Raw genomic sequence first — 25,635 nt, 5'->3', positions numbered from 1 at the left:
GGGCTTATCTTTCAGAAGGGCAACTGGATAAATCTTGAGCCAAAGGAACTAGTATTTAAAAACTCATTTTAGCCATGTCCTCACAGGAAAAGACTATGTCTAGACAGCTTAGCCTATTAGTCTGGTCAGGAAAAAAAGTCAGACTGTTCAACTTGATAGAAATTTTTCCCACATAATTATATTGTAACATGGAGTCTAGAAATACCAGTTCCGACACATGAAATAGTTAAGATAATGCCATTGACTCTCACTAGCTAAATGTTTCAGTTCAACACTTTGTTAGATGGTCCCTGTTGATTAATTCACTCAAATAAGCTATTCCGAGTGCATATAGTTGCTTATATAAGCAGAATCATAAAGTTTTAAAAAAGTATTCATTATTGTGGAATAAATATGAATTTCCTTTTCATCCTCTTGGTTCTAAAGTAAATTATAAGACTAAATTTCAGAAGGAAAAAATATGTACTTATTCAGAATGTTTTGCTATTTGGACCACAGACCACCTCAAATACTCTGGAAATTTGAAATTTAGTTACAATGTATTTTCACATACAACCAAGAAATTGATCAATGATAATCCAGCACCAGATCCAGCATCATTTAACCAATATTGCTTGTGCACCCTACATGTACCAGGGATTGTGCTAAACTCTAGAGACAGAATCTTCTTTCCTGATGGAGGTTATAGGCTAGCAGTTCTGAAACTAGAGAAATAAATGACATCTGAGATGGATATGAGCATTCTGGGAATTAATCCTCTATTAGTACTTGTTCTTCTAATGGCTAAAAGATGCCTTGAACAGTGTATGAGGTGTACTTCTGGGAATGAGTAGGGGTTATCCTGGTCTTGGTTAAGGCAAATAGAAAAGAAGCCCCAGGTATCTTTGAATGTTGACTAAGGGAGAACAGAACAGGTATTCCACTATCTAGTTGAGTAAGTGGAAAGGAGACCTGAGAAGAGAAGTGGGCCCCATGTATATGAGGTTTTAAAACAAAATGGAATTAGAAACAGAAGAGAATGGAATATATTTTCAGCTTCATGTGTCCATATTTTATATCTAGCAATCTTGAAGAGATCTTTTCTACCTTCAGTTGGTGTTCCAGTATGAAAAGCCAGTAACAAAGGCAATAAATCCTAACCCCATTCAACTCTGAAGTCTTGGTCTCTTTTAGCTTATTCATGTTGCCATGGAAACCCAGTAAAATATAAAACGTTATTGATGGTGAGGGTGTAGCTGAGACTAGTATGTAGTTTAGCAACACTATGTTTTTATGGTTTATTGTGGATTAATAGCCATGTATGTATACTTAAGTTATATGTTCAAGCATACTTGTACTTAAAACTCCTCTAGATATGCTGATGGCTAATATTAACAAGGGTTAAAAAAATTAGCAAATTCACACATTTCCCCTATAACACATGGTTAATCACACAACTGAGGGATCAAAGTCCTGTGCTATGAAAGTATGTTTGCTTTTCACACCAGGGAGCCAAGTTTAGCAACACTTGAGGAATTCAAACAGAAACTGTTTACTAGCCAGAGGCCTGGTAAAGGACATAATTAGATAAACGCCTAGGGAATTGAAAGATAAACATGGGCACCATCCATCCACCTTTGCTTATAGTCCTTTTTTCTTAGTGCCTACTACACGGGTTTCTGTCTTTCATCTATAAGTTGGCCAGTTTTAGTTGCAAGCCACAGAATTTACTCTGGCTAGTTTAAAGAGAAAGAGATTTAGTAAAGCATCTCAGGTAGCTCACAAAACTTCTGCAGGGACCATAGTGCTAGGTTTGAAAGCGACACATTCTCAAGCAATACATCTTGGACCTCTACTCCACCGTGCTGCAGGATTGTTACTGCCAAGAGAACACTGCTGCCATCCTCCACTGACTGTGCTCAGTGCCACGTACCAGGCACCTCCTGAAGAATCAGATGCTTCCGCTCCTGCATTTGCCAGATCCATTTCCCCATATGTGGCCACTGGTTCATGTTGCTACCTTCCACGTTTTACTTCTGGAGTCTTACATGGGTTTATTTGCTTGTCAAAACCTAGGTCTGATGTCTTGTACTGTAGCTGCAAGTGAGACTAGAAGGAGTACGTTTTTGTTATTGTTGTTCTTGTTTTTGTTTTAATTCTACTTTGGCAGGGCTAGATTCATAATGTAAGAATCTATCAAAATATTGTGAATGTTTAAAAGCTACCAGGAAGCTACAAATGATAAAGTTCTAAAGGCTATGACTAAAGAACCTCAGTGAGGACACGTTTATTTCAGGATGAGCTAGAAATTAAAACTGGGTGACACATTGACAGGATATGCTGACTAAAAGTTGGAGACTAAGATCTTTTTTGAATCTTGATGTGCAGGATTTGGACAAATTGTGATTTCTAAGTTGCAAACATCCAAAATACCTAGGGATAAACTTAACATGAAATATGCATGTCCTATGAAAAAAGTGACAAAATATGCTGAGGGGCATAAAGAAGACAAAAAAGTGGAGAGACACCTTTTCTTGGCTGGAAACACTCACTAATGTTAAGATGTCCATAATCTCAAAGTCAATCAAGGTGTGAATGGTAATCTTAATCAAAAGATCAAATGGGATGTTTTTGGATGGAAGTTGACTAAGTGATTCTAAAAGATTCATTATCTGAAAGATAATACTGGATCATAAACATACCCAACAGTATTCTGAAAAATACAGTAGTCACTGAATGTAACAGCCAATGAAATTCTGAAAAAGAAAAGTGATGAGGGGTATCTTTCCCTAGCATCAAGGCATTACAAAGTGAAGCAATGTGGTTTTGCTAGGACAGGAACAGACAGAGGATGAAATAAATCAATGAGTCTAGAAGGAGGTTCAAGTTAGTAGGGGAATAAAATATATGATAAAGATGGCAATGTCAAAAAAATGAATTCTTTAATGAATAATGTTAAGAAAACTGGTTAATCATTCAGAAAGAAAAGCTCAATACTGACTTCATTCATTATGTTAACATAAAATCCAAATGGATTAAAGATTTAGTGTAAAAAACTAAACCGTAGAATTAAAAGGAAAAAACCCAAGGTGGTTAGTATTACATTTTGTGGTGGGGAAAGCCTTTTACCATCAAACACACACACACACACACACACACACACACACACACACACACACACACACACACAGATTGCAGCCTCTCATATATACTCTAAAGAGAAATATTAAAAAATTTAAGTATAAAAATATATAATCTATTACATCAAGAGAAACTGTGAAAAACAATGGAAAAAAACATAAAACAAATTGGGGAAAATATTTGAAATAAATATTTGAGAATGTATCTGAAAATAAAAGCAGATGATAATATAGTCTTATGTTTAAGGAGAACAGTTCTCAATCTTTTCACACACATGCAACATATATGGACTGACAATCTGTGTCTGTTCCATAATTTAGTCCCTTTATAGAATTGTCATTGACTGTGTGTTTTATAGAACCTAGTAAAGCTATGCTGAAGATTTTTGAAAGATTTGGTTAATTATTTGGGAAATTTTTTTTAAGTTCAAGGCATATAGTTCTTTAAAAAAAAAAAGAAGAGTTTGTTGTCTGCTGTATTAAATCAAGTTTTGTATATTGACTATGTTTCCCTTGGCAAAAAAAAAAAAATCTTTAGATGAGTTGCATTTATGTAAAAAGTTATGAAAAGTCTGCTGGTGTTATGCAGACTCTTCTAACTTTTGCTTCCCTAGATCCAAGGAAGAGAAGGCAGGGTTTTAAAAAGGGGGACTGTGTTCCCTTCAGATTGTTATTCTAAATCTGACTTGATGGCAGAATCCAAAGTACATCATCTCCCGGATAAAGCTAGCTGCTTGCCAGACTGCTCTGTTACAATTGAACTGTAAATGGCTCACATCAGCACATTCTGTCAACTTTATATAAACCCCACTTTATGTAATGTGATTATAGATCCCCTGAACACGATTCTATACCTGCGGCTTGCAGGCTGATTGTCTTGATATTCTCTGTCAGATATGATGACCAGGAAAAGCAGCATGGGCTGGTGTTGAGCAGTGATAACAGGTGGTGTATGGTTGCTTCATTTTTCTAGAAGCCTGTTAGCCCATGTTCAAAAGAAAGTAGGTAATTGTTCTTTCTCCCCTTTACTCCCAGGTCTTTACTCCTTGATCCCTGTATTTATCACATCCAGAGGCGGTTTGGGGCTGGCTTACCTTGACCAAAGGCTCTGAGCACTCCATAAGAAGAGCACATGATCCACGTGCTCAACATGCTTTCTGCACAATGTGATTTATTCGGGAAAGCTTCACTCTCCATTTTTCTCTTTGATGATATTATTCCCTCTGGCCCCTGATAGGGCTGACTTGATGGCAGGAAGAGTTCCTGGGAGATTCAGTTCAGATCCACAAGCATTTATTGAGCCTCTGCTATGTGTAAGCACTGAGTGAGGCACTGGGATGCCAAAACATACTGCAAGATCCCTCTTTTGTGGAGATGACAGCCTAGTGGGAAGACAGACAAAAACCAGGGTTTCAATGTAACATAGTTAATGTCGAGATAAGACTACTTGGGTGCTGAGTATAGAAGAGGTACTTAGTTAAACCTGGGATCTAGGAAAGGCTTCCTGGGGAGGTGATGCCTGAGCTGAGTCTTGAAGATTGAGAAACAATTGTATAGGTGAGGAGAGAAATCCACAAAAAAGGACAGCCTGAAAAATTTCACAGAGATGTGAAACAGCAAGGGCACATGGGCAGGGAAATTCTCAGAATTCAGAATTACTGGAGGGAAATGTTTCAGGCATGAAATGGGGGATAAGGCTGAAGAAGAAAGCAGATGTTAGATTGAGAAGGAATTGGATGCTGTGCTACAACCTCGGGCTTTATATGAAATGTCAAGTCCTTTATTTCTTGCCTTCTCTTGTATCCACATTCAATCCTTCAGCAAATCCTCTTGACCAGATATACCAAATATGACCACTATCACCAGCCTAGTCCAAGCTGCCATGGATCACAGCAACAGCTCCACAATTATAGTGGGAATTGGTCTCCTTCCATTTTGGCTCCTCTAAAGCCTACCCTCTTCACAGAAGTGAGAGTGGGTCCTCTAAAATATAAATCAGATAATGACATTCCCCAGTGAGTACTCAAACCTCCAGTCACTTCTTCACATTTAGAATAAAATCAACATTCTTACCAAGGTCTGAAAAGCAAGTCCTTACTTGAATTGGCCCCTGCCCTGCTCCCTACTTTGCCTTCAACCCCTTATACACTGTGCTCCAACCTCACAGGCCTCCTTGATGTGCTGGGACATGCTGGCATCTCTCTGACTCAGGCCTTTGCACTCATTAATTCCTCTGCATGGGGTGCTCTTCCTTCCTTCCTGTCCATCTCTTCCATGGCTGACCCTCTCCCCTCATTCACCTCTGCTGAGAAAGGGCTCTCCCGACTACACTTTCTAAGACTTAGCCCCCACCTCCATCACTCTCTGTCTCTTTCTCATTCCTGCCATATATGTCTTTTTATTATAGTTGTCTTCTTATTGCCCGTCTTACAGTAATGTAAGCTCCAAGAAGGAAAAGATGTGTCTGTTTTGTATACTGTTGTGTTCCCAGTGCTGGAGCACTGAGGATTTGTTGAATGAATTGATGAATGAATTCAGAACCATTCAAAACTTGGGAGTGAAAGGATCAGATGTGTGTTTAAGGCAGTGGCTGCAATGTGGAGGATGCAGGTACAGGGGCAGATTTGGGGTGGGGGAGGTGGGTAGACAAGAGTTAAAAAGGCCAGTTTGAAAGTTCTTGTGTTAGTCCAGGTGAACAGTATGAAGGACTGAACTAAGGCAGTGGTATTTGGCATGAAGAGAGAGGAGAGAGATGTGAGAAGTATTTTGGAGATAAAACTGGCCAACCATGGTCAAATTACATCTGGGCCTCCCTTCAGACTCTTGGCTACATAATGGGATGATAAAGGATGCTGGAACTGGAAGTGGTCCATAATCAGAGGGAGCAGGATGATATTGCCTGAGTGCCTTCTGGGACCAGTGCTTTTCCATTTCACCATGTCCCTGGGTTAAAGTTGCCAGGCATTCATGTGTCCCTTGTGAAGCACAGAAGCATTGTCTTACTGCAGATCCAAATGACTACAGTGAGTTGGATGTATTTTTGGCACCAGATAGATGTTCAATAATACTTTTAATGATAGTTTCTACAGCAATTGGGTTTACCCTGGAGGCAGCTCATCTCTCTAATGACTAGGGCCAAGCCTGCTTATTTTATAAGATCTGGCAAAATTACAGTGTGAACTGGTAATGCCATGGGCTGTTAGACAAATTATACCAGGTTTGCCTCTGAGGAACTTATCCGAGCCTCCAGAGACTTCAAGAATACTGACTTCAAAGGAAGTACTGTGCTATTATGAACACTGCAAACCATGTACCTAGCAAAACAAGAAGAAGACCCACAGTGCCTAACTTGTAGAAGTATTTGATCTGCTTGAAAGTTTTGAAAACGTATTTGAGCTGTTGAAATTGACACTTTGTAGAGTGTCAGAATTTTGTTTTCAACATGGTTTGGGAAAATTCCTTTTAGCTTGGGAAAATTTATTGTCTTAGCCAAGGAAAGAATTACGTGGCCTCAAATCTATAAACTTTTAATCCAAGAGAGATTATGAAATTATTTTGGATGATTGAGACAGAAGTCTTTCCAAAGAAAAGGTTTATCACATGGGTGATTTAAAACACTACTAAAATTGCCTCTCTAAGCAATGACCTAGAAATCTGACAATGTGATAATGAATTCTCAAACAAATAAAACAAACAAACAAAAAAGTTACATTGGAACACTTCACAATTGGCAGGATGAAAACTGGCAACAATATCTTCTGGAAAACTGAATTGGATCTTTTAGCATTAAGATGAGTTTTGGGACTATAACATGAAGTCAACACTTGTGTGAGAACTTTGGAATGCTCAATTTCCCACAATCTCGTCATTTCTCTGCCTGACAATTGTAATTATTCTTCATCAACTTGACAGTAAAATTTGCTTCCTGTCATGATAATATACTTGCTACTACCTTGACCATTTAGGAGAAATAGCTTTTTCTTTGATAGGTTTGTTCATTTTGAAGTTAAATTTCTATGTTATTCTAACCACTTTCTTAAATTATTCATTAACCAATTGCCATCCATGCTTCTGACAGTAGTTTGCAACTTTGGAAAAAATGAGGAGATACATACTTATCTCTCTGTTTATAAAGAAAGGACTACATCACAAATTAAAACTAAATTAGTTGGGCAAGGTACGATATACTACTTCAGAAAATTTTGACATTATTGTATACTTGCAAAACATCCAAGGTCATTAAGTAACCATGGATTTAATGTATGAGACAGTATAAAGCAATCTAATTCTGCACAGTTTGAGAAAATATGAACAGGACACTAAGACCATGCCATATGGTTAAAAAAAAAAACAGTAATAGGTAAAATAGAATAATTTTAAAGTAAAAGTACTTGATATTTATAAAAGATATTGATTTGAAATCCATTCACTTAATTATGTATTCAATAAGTTTCTATTTACCTCTGAGAAGGTGACATTTGAGCAAGACTTAAAGGAGGTGATAGAGTGAAATTTGCAGAGGGACCTGAGGAAACCACTTTCCAAACAAGGGAACAGCCAGTGCAAAGGCCTTGAGGTGAGACCATGCCTGCCTGGAGGAGGAGCAAGGAAGAGCACAGAGGCTGTGGACTGGAGGAAAGCAATGCATGGGGGAGATAAGGCCAGGTGGCGACAGAGTATGTACTGGCCAGTGTGGGAATTTTGGTTTTGTTCTGGGTGAAATGGGGAGGACCTGCAGTATTTTGACATGACATGACTTAAGTTTTAAAAGATTCAGTCTGTCTGGTGTATTGAGAATAGACAATAGGGGGCGTGGGTGGAATCAAGAAGGCTCTTTCAGGGGATAATCTGGGATGGTGTCTTTGTCTAATGGGAGCAGTAGAAGTGGTGAGAAGTGGTCAGATTCTGGATGTATTTTAAAAGTAGTTTAAATACTTTACTACCGTTGGATGGATTGGTGGTGTGAGAGAAAGATGTGGATTAAGGACAACTCCAGGGGTTTTGGTGAGCAACTGGAAAGAAAGAGTTGTCATTTGTGTTAGATGTTTAGGGATGCTGTAAAAAAATTACCACTAACTAGGGTGACTTCAAATGACAGAAATGTATTCTCTCACAGTTCTGGAGACCATAAAGTTCAAAATCAAGGTGTTGGCAAGCTTGTGCTCCCTCTGAAGGTTCTAGGGGAGAATCCACTCTTTGTGTCTTCCAGCGTTGGTGGTTGTTGGCTTTCATTGACATTCCTTGGCTACATCATTCCAGTCTCTGTTTCTATGGTCACATAGCCTCCTGCTCTCTGTCTCTGAGAATACTTGTCTAGGGCCCCACAGGGGGTAATTCAGGATGATTCCATCACAAGATCTTTAACATTATCTGCAAAGTCTCCTTTACCAAATAAGGTAATGTGCACACTTTCCAAGGATTTAGACTTGGATATACTTTGGTGGTCCCATCATTCAACCCACTATGCTATTCATTGCAATGAAGGAAATTGTGAGAGAAGCAGATGAGGTGAGAGAAAGGAATGTACACAACTTTTCTTTTAGCTGAGAGGACCCATGATAATAGTCTGAGTGGTTGAATTAATCAGGCATTATTATTAAAGATATTCATTATATTGGCCATTTAAAAGAAAAGATGATTAAATCTCCATAAAAATCCAACATTCTGCTCAAATTTAGCCATTAGCCTCATTCTTCATTCGGGATTTTAACTCAAGCTGTTAAAACAAGTGAATTGTTCATGTTTGCATTTTATTTCCTCTCCCTTCCACCAATCTACGGTTTGGTAAAAAAAAAAATCATTTATTCAAGAGATATTTATTTGGTGTTCAGAGTGTGCAGTTCACTGTGTTAGGCAATTCAGAGATGCAAAGATTATTATGAAATAATTTCTATCATGAAAGAACTTACATATAATAATTTGGCTCAAACAAGTGTCCCCTGCACCCTGCACACATTCTGTCCTAATGTGACTTATTATGCATATATCTTACTTACAGTAGGTGTTTTGTGAGTGAGAACACAGGCAACTGAGTTTCCTTTGCTAAATGAGACTGATAGAGGTCCACAAATCCAACTTTTTGTTTCACCATCTCTTTCCTTCATTACATTGAGAAAGTTTAGGCAATCATAGTGAGCTGCAGGCTCAAGAAGTGCTTCAGAACGCAGGAACAAGACACCAGAATGAATACATAGTGGGTGGAATCAGTTTATTTGGAGAAGCTTTTCCTAGAAATAACCCATCCTACACTCTGATTTGGAGGAGACAGAGTTTGCTGAAGAGACAGAAGTGCTGGGAAACAAGCACCGTAAAATGTAACTAATGTAAAAGAAGCTGTCATCCTGGAAATGGAAGCATGTTAGGGACAAATGGTCCTTATGGAGTTTAGGAAAAGGAGAGTTGGTGAGAGAGTATTTTCAGTGTTTATCCCTGACTGCTCAACAGAGGCAAGAGACTATATTTTATGTCACTAGTAATCTGATCTCTTGAAAAGTGACGAATTCCCTGATTTCTCAGACAGCTTGATTTAAGTAGCTCCCGGGACTCTCCAATCTTCTTTGCAGTGAACCTGGTTCTCAGCAGACAGCAGACTGTTGTTAAAAAGAGCTTGGAGGGCAGTGCCTGGCACATAAGATCCACAATGATTAGCTACTATTATAAATTATCATTTTATTTTCCTTGCTACTTTATTATTTCTCCTAGTGTGATCAAACTGTTGAGGGTGAAACTGATGAAACTGAGTTTCTACGTCTTCTTGGCCCAGCCTAGACTATGATGATTCTGATCAAGATGTGATCAGTTATTTAATTAGCTCCCCTGAAACAGTCTACTAGTTCTCCTCTAATTTTACAACAGGAATATTTCTTCACATTGAGCTAATATTTGTTAATTGTTACATACCATCACCAAACGACGGTCTCCTTGTTTAATCACATTGAAGCACTGCTCAGATATAACTTTCTTCCACAGACACCTTTCAACAGGTCAGTAGTATCCACCAAATAGTGATACTCCTTAAAGGAGTATTCAAGACCTGCTTGTTACCATTTGATCCCAAACTGATTCCAACTTACTTTTCCTACAATGCCATCATATTATTTCTAGACTACCACCAAAATAGATGATTAATCATTCCCCCTTTACAAAATGTATGCTGACCTACCTCTAAGCCTGTGCCCATACACTTCCTGGAATGATCTGACCTCCTACAGTTATTCATCTCCTGTTAGGCCCCTCACTATTGCTCAAAGGCCATCTCCTCCACCAAACATTTCCAGTTCCATCGGGCTGGAAATGACTGCTGTGGCTCATGAGTCCACTTTTATGATGTTTGCTATTTGACAGCAATTTGTCCGCATGTGGGAGATGTAGTGTGATATCACAGCAAAGAGCTGGTGCTCCTTGGACTCACACCCACAAGTCCTACCTGCGAGTTTTATAACCCTGAACAACTTAAACTCTATGAGTTTAGTTTCCTCATCTGTAAAATGAGAATAATATCTACCCCATCATGTTAATATGAGGATTAAATGATACTATATACGTGCTCTAAGGCTGCTGGTGTAATCTTTTGCACATTACGTGACCCAATATATCTTTGAAATTATTGTTTTATTGCTATTACGATAGCCTCCCCCGCTTAAAGGTTGTAGTCATTTTGAGGTCAAGGACCATGCAGTCTCATTTCTCTTTATATTCTGCTTAGCATAACATCTTATACAGAGGCCCTTGTTTGCTAAATCTGTGTAAACTTGTAAAATTGTATGTGTATCTGTTTTGCCTCTCCAACTATATTATACATTTCTGGAAGTCAGAAACAATGCCATATGCTCTATAGTATCCATGTTTAGTGCCCAGTTAAAGGCTGGTGTAATTCTCCAGGTAGGAATAAGACCTGTTTAAGCATCCTCTGCTAGGAATGACACTCCTACATCAGTCACTTCGGGCAACTGAATCTTGACTGCAGTTGGTAGTTGGCATCTTGGGGATCATTTCTTCCAGACAATATTCTTTAATAAGATTTGAAGGAATTGTGTACAACTGAGAATGACTGAACTCATGAGATGAAATTAGCACTATTATATATATGTTTTAAAGTTATTCTTAAATATATACCAACAAATTACAATGAACATTGAATATTATTCTGATGGTGATATTCTTTTTACATTAGGGAACTGGTGAAATCTTAGATAAGTGTGGATCAGAAAAATAGCTCTGATCTAGTGTTGATTCCTTTTACAGCTCCTTTTGTGGGTCCTACACTCTGCACGCCCTACATCTTCCTGCCTCAGGATGGACATGCATTGACTCACACTCAGGACCATGACTGGAAAAGGATATTTGGTTGTTACATTTACAGTTGCCTAGGACAGTCTTTAAGTAGAAGTTTTCATACATTTTCATAGAATTTTAATAAATTTCATAAATGAAATTTTCTCTGCTTTAGGTAATTAACTTCAAATGTAATTTGCATCAATTCATTATTGCATCAAATGTAAGGAGGATTCCTGCACACACCTATAGCCTAAAATATCCTTGCTCACATGTGGTCCCTGGAGTGGGACTGTTCTTCGCAAACATTTCTGCAACTAGGTTTCTCTGAGAACTTTTGAATTTACCCCATATTGAAGGACTGCAAAAGGTGTACGTATTTCCATGGAGTTTTAATGTAATGGAGCAGCTACTGGTTGGATTCAACCTGAAAAATAATGCTCTGTTGTGTAGAAATCATTTGTATGGCATTTTGTGTGCCACAATTGAATATCTTCTATACCTACCTCTAATTTTAAAAAAATTTAGCATTGCTTGAGCTACATGGCACTATTAAACTCTCAACACTGATTGAGTAACTTTGGAGTTTATGTTACTATTCTTACAATTCATAAGATTTCTTATTCCTTAGAATAACAAAATTCCTAAATACATATCTAAATTCCCAGTATCTGAAAAGTGTCTTGAGACAGTCATGTAACTTACACATCACCCTCACAAATAAAGTGTAGGCAACTGTGTGTCACTATGAAAGTGGAAAGATTACAAACTAACTGTATAAATCTGGTTGTAATAACATTATCATAGTATGAATGAGTAAATTCAGAGACGAAGATGAGATGGTGAAAGGAAATTAATAAGAAACTTGAAATCTTTTAAACTTTTTCTCTGGTGGATTGTTCCCCAGTGTTTCTCTGTTAAGTCTTCATCAGTTATGTAATATACATTATACATGGTTTTACAACATTAAAACTCTCTCTCCTATAGATACTGAAATTGATTTCTAGTAATAAAACTAGATTTTTGTTTGCATAAGAGATAATTTTTCAAAGGGAAGGGGAGTTATAATTCAATCATCTTTTCACAGTCAGATAGAAATTAATTTTAGTTGGTATTAGAAAAATTAAGTACTATTACATTCATTTTGCTTTGAATAAATGGAATATTAGCTCTGATGGTGAGTCTAGTCTCACCTGTCTTATTTTAACAAATGGAAAAGATATTCAAAGACATGTAGGAGTTGTAACACAACTCAAGTCTCTTGATTTCTAATCCAGGGTTTTTCACTACTTTTCATTCTTTCTATAATTCTTCTAATTGTAAAATTATATCAGAAAGGACTAGTGTTATGAATTGAATTTTTATATCTCCCTCAAATTCTTATGTTGAAGCCCTAACCCCCAATGTGATTGTATTTGGAGATGGAGACTTTATGGAAGTTATTAGGGTTACATGAAGTCATGGGGTGGGGCTCTGATGACAAGATTAGTGCCCTTATAAAAAGAGACACCAGGAAGCTTGCTGACTGCCTCTATGCCATGTGAGGACACAGTGAGAAGGTGGCTGTCTGCAAGCCAGAAAAGAGCTATTATTAATAAATCAATCATGCTGGAACCCTAATCTTGGACTTACAATTCTCCAGAACTGTGAAAAAATCAATTTCTGTTGTTTAAGCCACCTAGTCTATGGCATTTTGTTATGGCAGTCCAAGCAGACTAATATAAGAAAAAAAAAAACTTTTTAAAAACATGGTCAAATTTGGCTATTTTCCCATTTATTTGGTGTTGTTGCAAGTACTGATGTTGCAAGTACTGATGTTGCCTGAATGAAGTACCATTAGAAGGTGAGAAGGAAAACAAAAGTATCTTCATATCTGCAGTGCATGCTGTTTCTGCAACTCACATTCATAGACAGAGGTATATTGCATGATTTATGTGCACATTCTACTCTTGGGCCTGGCCTAGAGATGGATCTGCTTATGCAAACAAAGGTTAATTTGATTAAAAAGAATATTTATTACGTCTTAAAATTTCTCTTTCAAGTGGGAATATGTTATTCACTACTGACTGTTCAGGGCTAAATTAAGTGATTCCTTATTATCTTGGTCAAAGAGGTTAGTAGCAGAAGGCATTTTGCATTTCTTACTCTGCAGGGCACCCATCTGAGCTATTGCCCAAGCTTCCAATGAGATAAGAATTATCTGGCAGGGTAAAATTAACTCTATAACTTCTACTCAACACAGAAACCTAAACATTTAGAAAGGAACTAAAATAAAAACTGATGGTTTCTTTCCAAATTTTTAAATGGGCTTCATAACAACAACAAAAAAAAGCTCTTGATTTTACTATTATAAGTCAAATCTGGATGGGTCATGTGTTTGGGGGAACATTGTGGTTAATGTTTCAGTTTTGTATTGAGAAGTATCAGGAGGAGCCAAGTTAATTTTGTTTAAATTCAAAGTAAATGTGTATAAGGATACTGATTATGGTAGAGAAATATCTGGAAAGATTCGAAAAATGTACTAGTTAATAGCGGTTATCTCTAGGAAATGAGACTGTTGCAATAGTTTATTTTTATAATTTATGTATATTTATATTATCAAAATACTGTTAAAGCAAAGATAACCAATAGGACTTTTAAAAAGTTTTTTTTTAAGTGATAGCTTTAAAATCAATGAGTTCTAAGCCAGAAATAAAATATATTTTCATTTGGGAAAAAGAGGCATTTAAGAAAGCAGCAATATAGACACACCTAGAATATAATAGAGGTTATATTATAAAACTAGACCCAAAAAGCAAACACTAAATCTCAGACTTTCCAAAATACTTCTTTTAGAATTTCTTCTGCAGTGTAAGGGTGCTTGGGTAGCAATGACAATAGTGATATATCTTATTTAATAGGGTTTTAAGCTTATCAATTAAGAGACATTCTCTCATTTGAGCCCAACAAGAATACTCTCCAGGAGGCAGGGCAAATATGGCTTTCTTAATCCTACTCACGTAGTATTTGGGATTCACGGAAATTATGTGGCTTGTCCAGATTGAAAGAATAAGAAATGGCTGAGTCAGGAGTAGAAATAAAGTCCAGTGTTCTTTCCAGTAAAGAACTCTGGAATCACCACTTACTCACCTCCCACTCACTTGAATATTTCATCAGGTTTTCATCCAGATCAGTCCAGTGGACTCAACGTTACAAAGGTCACTGAAGAACTCCATTTTGCCCTATCAATGGTCAATTTTCAGTCCTTATTTTACTCGACATCTTGGCAACATTCCTTCCTCAAAACAAAAACAACTTAAAAAAAAAATGAAACACATGTACATGCTATAAAATTCAAAACGCAGAAGAGAGAATAAACTCAGACTAAATCTCTCTTCTGCCTCACACAGTTCTCATGACTGGAGACAACTTTTAACCAGATTACTGGGTATTCTTTCAGAGATATTCTAGGCATATACAAAGATATATGTTTCCATATTCTTTTATTTTCTTATAAAAGAGATAAGTAACATAATAAAGATACTAATGTAAACTTTGACATGTTTCACTTAATCATGTATGTTCAGGAGCCTTCCATATGGTATCTATAAAGCTGCCTCATTCTTTTTAATAACTGAATAGTATTCTAGGATGAACCATAGTTTATTAAACCAATTCTCATAATTTTATTGTATTTATTTCAAGATGAGTCATAATTTATTTAATCAGTTCTCTGATGTTTCTGACTTTTTACTATTGAATATCATTCTTCAATGTATATCCTTGTACATTTATCATTTTGTACATTGTACATGTCTAAATATACTATAGAATCAATTCTCAAAGATAGAATTGATTGGTCAAAGGGTACATTTACTCTTAAAATTTCGTTACTGCCAAGTTGCTCTCCAAAGAGAATATGTTAATTTATACATCCATCTACAAGATATGAGACTGTTTCTCTACAACCTCACCAACATAGTGTGTTATTGAACTTTAATCTTAGTTAATCTGATGGGTGAACAATGATATTGCAATGATGTTTAAATTTTATTTTCTCTTATTATGAAGGACATTGACTATCTTTTCTTTTCCAAGAGCCATTTGTATTTCATTTTCTATGAGGTGCATTCACTTCCTTTACTCATTTGTTTTCTTCTGGATACTCTATAATTCTTTATTTCTCACTCTCCTGGTTTTCTTGCTGACAGATTGGTTGCTCCTTCTTAGTCTCTTGTGCTGGGTCTTCCTTTTTATAGGTCTCTAAATGGTCGAATGCCCAAGGGCTCAGTCTCCAGCCCTCTTTTCTTTATCTAGTTATTATTATCTAGTTACCTCCCCCAATTCTATCTAAGAGTGGATGCCTTCGAAACTTAACCTCCAATTCCAGTCTCTTCCTCAGACTTTTGTCTAACCTGCCTGCCCCACTTCTCCACCGAGGTGCCTAATAAATATCTCAAATTTAACATGTCTAAAGTATACTCTTGATAACCCCCTTTTTCTCCAAGTCTTCCCCCATTTCAGTAAAGAGAACTGCCATTCCACCAGTTGAACAAACTAAAACATGAGTCATCCTTGTTATCTCTCTTTGTCTTGCTCCCAATAGCCAATTCATCTGTAGGCTGGCTACCTTTACCCTTAGAATGTATCTTGACACCTCCCGCTTCTCACTACTTCTGCTGCTACTACCATTTGTACTACTGCTGCTGCTGCCTCTACACCAACTGGCTCCTAGCAACATCACTACATATCTAGAAGACTGCAATAGCGCCCAGTGCCCAGTCTTGTCTCCTTCCAGTCTATTTTTCACACAGCATTCTCAAAGATCGTTTAACAAATTGGATCATGTCATTTCTCTATTGAAAGTATCTGATGATTTTCTATCACACTTACAAAAAATTCCCAAACCCTAGTTAGCCTATGTGATCTGGCCTCTACATAGCTCTGTGATTTCATCTCTTGCCATCTTCCCATCACCTACTCTTTTGCAATTTTCAAACTGGCATTTTCATTATTCTTTGAGCACATTGTGATCACTCTCATATCAGAATCTCTGCATTTGCTGTTTCTTTGGTTAGAAGGCTCTTCCCCAGATTATTGCATACCTTGCCTTCTCTTCCATTTTGGTATCAAGTACCACCTCCTCAGAGAGACCACCCTATCTGAAGTGTCTTCTTTGTCACTCTCTACACCTTTACCTTGCTTTCTTTTTCTTTATAACATCTGTCATTTCCTTACTTATATTATAGATTTATTTGATTACTGTCCATTTCTCCCAATTTGTTGTATGTCCCAAGAGGTCAGGATTTTGTCTTTGCTTACAGAAGTATCTCCAGCACCTAGAATAACTCCAGTCACATAGTAGGCACTCAATAAATATTTATTGAATGGGTGTTGGATAATTACACATTTCAAAAAGCTAAGACAAGTTCCAAAGTACCAAGTAACATGTACTTTAACCTCATAGTTAACTGCAAACCCCCTCACATTCTCCCTCTCCCCTTCCTTCCTTCTTTCTCTTCCTCCCTCCTTTCCTTCCTTTCTTCCTTTCATAATCTTTAATTTCAAGAATATACAGCGTACCTATTTTATTTTAAGCCGTGGCACATTACTGAGATATACATTTTAAGCTATGGTATATTACTGAGATATGAAAGTGTTTTTTTAATACTGAAGAAATCTTTCCAATATTTCAGATTTGTGGTGAGGAGAGCCAGGGACATGTGTTGGAAGAAATGCGGAAGGGAGGAAGTCAGTGCTATTTTTCAACTCCACAGCACTGGTGAAAGTAACCATTGTGGCAAAGTTACTCTCACTTCTCAGAACGTTTTAGTATCTCTAGCATGAAGTTATTATCAATAAAAATTTTTAAAAGATCAACTCTTATTGATGATTTTTTTGTTCCATACATAATAATAGTTTTGAGGTAGATACCATTATTATTCCCACTTTAAAGATGAGAAAAGTGAAGCACAGAGAGTTATATTCTTGCCCAATGTTTCATAGCTAGTAAGTAGAGGAGCCAGGCCATCTGTCTGACCAAACCTGAATGGTTGTAGAATGTCCTGAAAACTATTGAAACAATTCTTATTTTTCCCTTCTGCCTCTTGAACCTTTATCCATGTGTGGAGTCCGCTATGTGTTCTCACATAAATGAGAGGATCACTTACCACATGCTCCAGTTTCATTGTATAACATTGCCAGGAAGTTGAAATAACTCATGGAGAAGTGTACTTGATTTAAAGATTCCTGGTTGTCAAGAGATTCTTGTTGTCTATAAGATTGTGAACATTTTGAGAGCCATTCAGAACTGATTTATTTACCTCTGTATCTGTAGTACTCTGAACAGGACCCAGCATGTAGCAGGTGTTTAATTAATGTTGGTTGAATGAATAAATGAATGACTGGACTATAGTGGGAGATGATAGGCATCATGCTCGTGAAGCTAATGATTCATTATCCACAAGTCATTCATTCAACAGATATTTATTAAATGTCTAGAGCATAAGCTCACCTAATGGTCTGCATTCCTAACAGGTCATTTCTATTTCAGCAGAGGGTACAGGATTCTTGAACAGACCACTCATTCCTTGACTTCTTGGTTCCTTTGATCTCTCAGGTGGAGTCAATGCATTAAATCTGCTATCTCCAGCCTGTTTTTTTTTTTTTTATTAGAGATATATTTTTTTAAGGTGATCAATCCAAGAGCTCAGAGTTTATGCTTTCTAGTCCACCTCTTACCTTCTGTGGTAGGGTGAATATTCAGGCCCTTGTTTTGCTTAGGTACCTAATTCCAGTAATCGAGTAAGTCCATGTGTTCCCCGATAGTTTGCTGATATAGCAGTTGCTCTGGGATATATCTTAATTTAGACCCTTTTCTGGGTTACTAGAGTCCTATCTCTGGTCTCCCAATCCCTGTGGCTGAATATTTGATACTAGGCAGAAGACTTAACCATCTCTTTTCCCAGATCTGTGTTTATTGCCAGCAGCCTGACTCCTTAACACTTGCCCATTATCCAAGGTTTCCCTCCTTCCTGCCACGTCTGCATGACAGACCTCTAGGTCTTGCCATCTCTGGTTTGACTTGCCAGTGAAGCTCCCACTGACCCACTTTTTGACTCCCTATACTGGGTAGAATGAATGAAAAAGTCAACTTGGATTTTTTTTTTTAACCTGAGGGTGATGGCAGATGGAAAAAGTCATGGAGATAAATAATACACGCTCTTTCTCATTCATCCATTTGCAAGTGCCAAGGACATTAAGTGCTTTGAACTCTGTAGGTTGATTTCCGCCTTTGTTGAATTCTTACAACACACTCTGGATGTCCTGATTTTATTCCTGTCTTTTAGATGCCCCATGTGAATTAGTAATCTCTTCCTAACAAGATAGCAAGATTTCTACAAAGGTATATCTCAAGTCTTCTTATTCTAACATCATTTCCAATATCAGCACCTATTACCATTTTTGAGCACTTATAGTATACTACACACTGTGCTACATGCTTTCTTTACATTAACTTAGTCATTAGAATAATCTTATAAGAAAGATGTGAATATTCCTATATCACTGGAGAAGAAACTAGAACATGATGGGGTTGCAAATTGAATCCGCATGTTATCCAGTTCCAAATGCTTTCTTTAAAACAAAGTACAGCACAGGATTCAATCAATAAATAATCTTTGACTTTGATTTTAGGAAAATATGTTCAAAATTATTCTTTCTCACATCTATCAGGATGGCTACCATCAAGAAAACCCCAGAAAATAACAAGTATTGGTGAGAATATGGACAAAATGGAACCTGGGTACACTATTGGTGGGAATGTTAAAAGATGCAGCCACTGTGGAAAACAGTATGAGAGAATTAAGCATAGAATTAAGAATAGAATTACCATATGATCCAGCAATTCCATTTCTGAGTATACACCCAGAAGAATTGAAAGTAGGGTCTTAAAAAGATATTTGTACACCTATATTATCTGTGTTCATAGCAGCATTATTCACAATAGATAAAATTTGGAAGCAACACAAGGGTCCCTTTATGGGTGAATAGATATGCAAAATGTGGTATATACCTACAATGTAATATTTAGCCTCAAAATGGAAAGAAATTCTAACATGTTATAACCTGGATAAACCTTGAGGATATTATGCTAAGTGAAAAAAGTCAGTCATAAAAATACTGTATGATTCCACTTACATAAAGTAACTAGAGTAAGTCAAATTCATAGAAACAGAAAGTATAATGGTAGATGAGAGGAGGGGGAAAGGGAAATTGTTGTTTAATAGGTTTCAGTTTTGCAAGATGAAAAGTTCTGTTGCACAACAATGTGAATATACTTAACAACACTGAACTGTACACTTAGAACTTGGTTAAGATGGTAAATTTTATGTTATGTGTAAATTAACAGAATTAAAAAAATTATTCTTACACATAGATGGTAGACTGAAATACTATATAGTATTGTGCTATGTCCAATAACACATACACACTATATACATGTAATTTTGCTATTAAAGAAGGTAGTCCTAATAATGAGAATGGTCAAATTCTTCCACAATCTAATTGTTCTAAATTCTGGATTTAAAATTTTACCATATTAAAAATGCACATGGGCAAGTTTTACAGGTATCTTCATAATGTTAAATAGCTGTTAAGAAAAACTGATGAAAGCTTAAAATATCGTGTCATGTCTCTAAAACTTGTTGGTGTTTTTCTTGGGGACACATATATACATAATGTGCGTGCAGACACACAGCTACACCACACATATTCTGCCCATTTAACTTACTCTAAGAATGTGTACTATTTAATGTCACACCTTCCCTGTATGACAAATGTGCTTGTTTACACTTTCCTTTCATATATATATATATGTATAAACTACATATCTGATGCCAAATATCATGGCCAGACTTACCATATATTTCATTACATTTGAAAAGAATATCTCTCTAGCTTATATAATATATGAAAACATAGAAAAATGCCTACATTTTGAGTGAGAAAATGCCCTTTATTTCATAGCTTTTTGGTATATTGAATAGATAATCCCACTGTCTATTAATGAAAGTTCATATTGCTTTGGTTTTTATAGTATCATGATGCATTACTTCTGATTCTTAAAATGCCAGAAGTTTGAAGTGTTTCAATTTATATAGTGTAAATAGATACCTGTGGATTTGACAGGAAGCTGGGAAGTTTCCTTGCTCAAAGATACAGGCCTACAGTGGATATCTAAAATGCTACCAATAATGATTCATTGCTTTCTGTTAAGCTTTTCTCTCATATAGTGGCTCTTTTCTAAATTGCAAATACTCCAGAAAGGAGTAATATACTGAGTAATTCACACCTTATTATTAAAAAACTTGATCATATCTTTTCTATGATAGGAGGAGAGGCAGGGAAAGTATGCATACAGGACCCATGAAAGAAAACTGGCCAAGGAACATCCTAAAGTAAGGCCTGCGAAGATCTTCCCTTCTACCTGAACAGATGGCCAAGTTCCTGGTCCTTAAAAGAAAAAAAAAAAAAAAAAAAAGAGAGTCTTTCAATTGCAAGTTTAAGTTCTGTGGATACAAGCAAAGTGAAATGGAAATCTGGGCCAATTACCTAAATTATTTCATTTTTAAAAAACTTCATTAAGGCTTTAAAAAGGGGTTTTTGGCTTAAATTATTCAACTGGACTAACTACATTAAAATTATCTAAAATTGCCTTGCTCTCTATTTAGAGAGACAGACCTTTGGCTGTGTCTGCTTTACCCTGTATGGATTGATTTGGGGCCAAAAATTCAATTAATTCTATTCACAGAGGGCCATCGTAGCACTGAGCAAATGGAAAAATGAATGCTTCTGGTTTCTTGCTGCCCCATTCCACTGTCAAGCCTGGGAGGGACTGAGCCCGACATATTTAATGATCCCAGTTCCACTGGTTCACTGTGTCTGCATGGGTTTCCACTTGGCATCTTATTTTAAATATATGGCCTTCAAAATCTGATTTGCTTTGGAACAATCAACAGAGCCAGTTCATTGTTTGGGAAGCAAAGCAAACTGAGGCAGCGTGTTGCTAGCTAACATCTACCGTGTGCTTCCCATGCACCAGACATTTATTATCTTATGAATCTGAGGGCTAGTGTTAAGTGGTGCAGTGGCTTCAACTCTACACGGCTTGGCTCTATAGCCTGTGTCTCAAGTGCAGCTCTATGCTGAACGGCAATGGAGCGCACTAGTCAGAGGTGTGGGCTCCAGCCTTGGGGTTACACAACTGTATGCCTCATTTTCCCTCTTTGTAAAAGGAGCGTAATTATACTTCCTATCTCATAGGGTTGTTGGGAGGATGGAGAGTTAATACATGTAAAACACTTAAAAGTGCCTGATGTATAGTAAATTACTTACTACTAGTTACTAATGTCATTATTACCATTGTCCCTATAGTTAATGTAAGTGATGCTTTCTAAGGGGATTGTGTGGAAATCCTTGTCTTTTGTCACTGAATTTACCCCTCCTTCCACCTTTACCATCCACTCACCATTATACATTCTTAACACTTAAGGTTGGCTTTGGGGCTGTAAATTTAGGCAGAGTTATAAGTCAAGATCAAATGAGCTATTTTGGTCTATGTGACAGTCACATGCTTTTTCCTTATCTTTTTACTCAAAAATGATCATAAACATCATCATGATGATGAGATTTGTGTAGCACCTTATGGTGTTAACATATTTTTATACTCATTATCTCATCTAATATAGCCACATTCTGTAAATCATTGTGCAGATGTGACTTCCATCAATAGAAACTGTGATGCAGAGAAGTTAAACCATTTGCAGAAGGACTCCCCACAAGTGATTCCCTGTGGAGTTTGGGGCAGTAGAAGTTGAGGGAAGGAGCAAGAGAAAAATATGGCACTAGCCTGAGAGTTTTGAGTTATTGGGATAGTCAGTGTCAGGCCAAAGGCTAAGGGTGCAGGTGAAGGAAACCTCAGAAAGGGAAAAAGGAGATGAACAAAAAGGCTAGGAAGGCAGAAGAGGGAAAGAAAAAGCAAACAGGGAAAAGAGGTGGATAGACTGGGAAGAATCTCCCAAGTTGCTGACTATTTGCATCTAAAAATGGAGGTTCTTCAACAACAGGGTCTTTATTTAGGTCCTTAATTTCTCCTCATGGCACTTAGTGTAGTATTGTTGAGTGCCTAATGAATTGTTCTCTCTTGCACAAAGGACTTCCACTACAGCAGCAACTGTGAGTTTACGCGATGGGAAATGGTTCGTTTGCCCCATTGAGGAGAAAGGGAGACCTCCTATGAAGTCAAGGAATTGGATGAAAATGATGGGAATTCTCTGGGGTGGTTGAAATCAGAGCTCTGTGGTCCGGAAAATAAACTGTGCTTCAGTACAGATACATTTATGGAAACATCAATAAACACTGTGATTAAACTGCAGATAGGATTCCATCAGAGAGAACAATTCAAATAGCATATAAAGTTATTTTAAACCCTTATTCATATCTGCAGGTAAAAATTCCATTTTAATCAACCAGATGGGTTATTCAGATGGTTTTGTTAAATTCAAATTATGTTAAAGTAAAAATTTAGTGCTACAGGGTATGGAAAATTTACTTTTCCCCCCTTGCTTTGGTGTGCACTTTTTGCAAATAATAGTTTCATAACACAGAAAGTTTTGGTGGGGGCATGGATTGTTTCATTCGAGAAGCAATTATTAAGTAGCTATTGTGTGATGAGCATTAGGCTTATACTGAGGGTATCCAGACAGAGTTTCTGCTTCTGAGGAGATTAAAATCTCTTGGAGATTAGAAAACAGTGTGATAATGACAAGGGCTCCTGGAGAGACAAGCTCAAAGGACTGTGGGAGCTCAGGCGAGGGGCCATTGGCAGAATCAGCTTGATTGGTGCCCTAACTCTATCTGGTAGGAAGAGCTGGTGGTGGTAACAAGCTATTCTCTGTAGAGAGCTGTCCATGTACAAAGCTATAGAGATAGGAATATTCAGGGGTTGAGGATGCTGACTGGAGTATAGATGGAGACTGGAAAGGGAGGTGGCAGAAAAGCTGAAGCTGGAATTGTAAGCAAAGTCTAATCTTAGAGGGTCTCATATGGAGTTCTAAAAGGCTGAAATTTATTTGGAATACCATGGTGGCACCATTTGTAGAATTTAAGCATCCTGTCAGCAGTGGGGGCACGAGGAGGGGGCAAAAGATGGGAGCAGAAAGAGTGTGTGTATGTACAATTAGGTGAAAAGTTCTGCATTTTAGGTAAAGCCTTCCGGGCTGCTGAGTGAGAAATGGGTTGGAGGAGGGTTTGACTGAGGGCAACAGGTGGTGATGGGAGGAGCCTACATGGAGAGGCCATGGCCGTAATGGAGAAAAGGGGACAGGTTTAAGCAACAGTAAAGTGGAAGAGTTATTGGAACTTGCTGAATGAGAGAAAAGAGTCTATAAGACAGATTTCAGGCTGAGGATCCAGTGTTTTTTTGTTTGTTTGTTTTTCGGTTTTTTTTTTTAGGAGAAGGTGTGAGGTGGAAGACGATTTAAGATGGCTGCACTGGGGGAAGAACTTCTGAAGTTAGCATTGCCTGGAATGGTAAACATCTTAGTTTCCTGGTTCTGCCTTCTGATAACTTCTCTGAAACTTCGGTTTTGATTGTCCTGCCCTGTCTTCTCTTTCTTTCTGTCTCTGACTCCCTCTCACCCTACCCCATTGCTGTTTTCTTTCACCTTCACTTGGCCCTACTAATGCTCTTTCCTGGTTCTCCTGGGCTCACCCTTTACAATCCACCGCCACTGAGACTCAGCAAACTCACACACATATAACAGATAGAACAAATACTGAACCAACATTTTTGTTAGCTTGACTGCTTTGTGGACAGGGATTTGTCAACACATCTGTTCTAAAGAATTTTCTTTCAATAGTTTTTTTTTGTGGAAACCAGATCAGCAAAGCACTGTTACTATGGCCTATCCTTGGAGACCTAGAAGTTGCTGTATTAAGCAGAACTGATTAAATGGTATTTTACCTGCTTGGAATGAAATTCACAATCTGCTTTTGAAAATTGTTGCTATTATTTGGCCAAGGGCATTTGGGGAGAGGAATATGTCATTTGTTATGTTTTAGGACTGAGATTTGTAATTTATGTCTGTAGATAATGGATTCCTTCCTTAATCAGATAAATGCAACCTGTGAATGTTGAAGGGGACCCATTCAGAACAGAGGGAACCATGTAAGAGGGAGCACCAAAGTTATCTATCAGTGGAGCTAGGGATACCACCAGATACAGAGCCGGGGCACATGGATGAGCAGTGTTTCTGTGGTGCTGTGTAAGGGTCTTGCTTACAAATCCAAGAAAACTTGAAAGTTGGATCACTTGGATGTGTGAGTTCTGAAGATGTTTGACCCATAGACTGAATACTATCCCGCCTCAGGAAAGCAAAGGGATAAGGAAACCCTGACAGTCCCACACCCTTTCACAGTGGGAAAGACACAAGATCTGCCTGGTCTTCACCCAGACATTGGACATATACTCTAGAAGTAATATGGTAGATAATTAAACTTTATTCATCCAGGCAGCCTGACACAGGCAATTTAAAGGCAGGGATTCTGGCAGACAGGGGCTAGCTTGTCCCTGCCTCCATCACTTGCTTCTCGGCAGGGTAACTTTGAGTGAGTTACATAACCTCTTCAAGCCTCACTTTTCTCTCTGTGTACAGAGAATAACATTACTCACTGCACTGGATTGTGATGAAGAGTAACCAAGCTACTGTGCTCACTGCCACTTAGCACTTTGCCTGGCATGTAATGAAAGCTCAGTAAATACTAGCTGGTATTACTGGCTATCTGATGGGAGGATGCATTTGGAACTAGAGAATTGCAACAAAGGGCTCTGTAAAATAAAGATGTTTTCATGTCACGGCATTAAGAAATTGGTCTTTGGGGGTTTGTTTACAATGGATTTGCCACAAGGAATAATCCTATAAAATCCCACAAAAGCATTCCTGGGGTTCGTAAAAGTCTTCTTGTTTTCCGTCCGCTCACTATCACCATAATCAACAGTATTCTATAAACTGCTGCCACTTAAAGTCACTTTCAGTCTCTAGCTCTGATCACTCTTCACCTGAAACCAATTACCTACTTGCATGGAGAGTTTCCACATGATATGTGAAGGGTCTGCCATAGAAGCCAGAGTCCTGACTCTGGTTTTGTCTGTCTCTGGCGACTCTTCCTTTCCTTCTTTCTTAACTTGCACTACCAAGGAAGT

General features: G+C 37.6%; 1 pseudogene; it reads right to left on the bottom strand.

Moving 5' to 3' along the window:
- Positions 1-4,384: 4,384 nt before the first annotated feature.
- The window catches only part of LOC102520289, a 126,792-nt pseudogene continuing 105,541 nt past the window's right edge, over positions 4,385-25,635 (bottom strand).

This window comes from Camelus ferus, chromosome 5 (genome assembly GCF_009834535.1).
Source record: "Camelus ferus isolate YT-003-E chromosome 5, BCGSAC_Cfer_1.0, whole genome shotgun sequence".
Classification (NCBI taxonomy): Eukaryota; Metazoa; Chordata; class Mammalia; order Artiodactyla; family Camelidae; genus Camelus; species Camelus ferus.
This window is presented reverse-complemented; position numbering and strand designations above follow the sequence as displayed.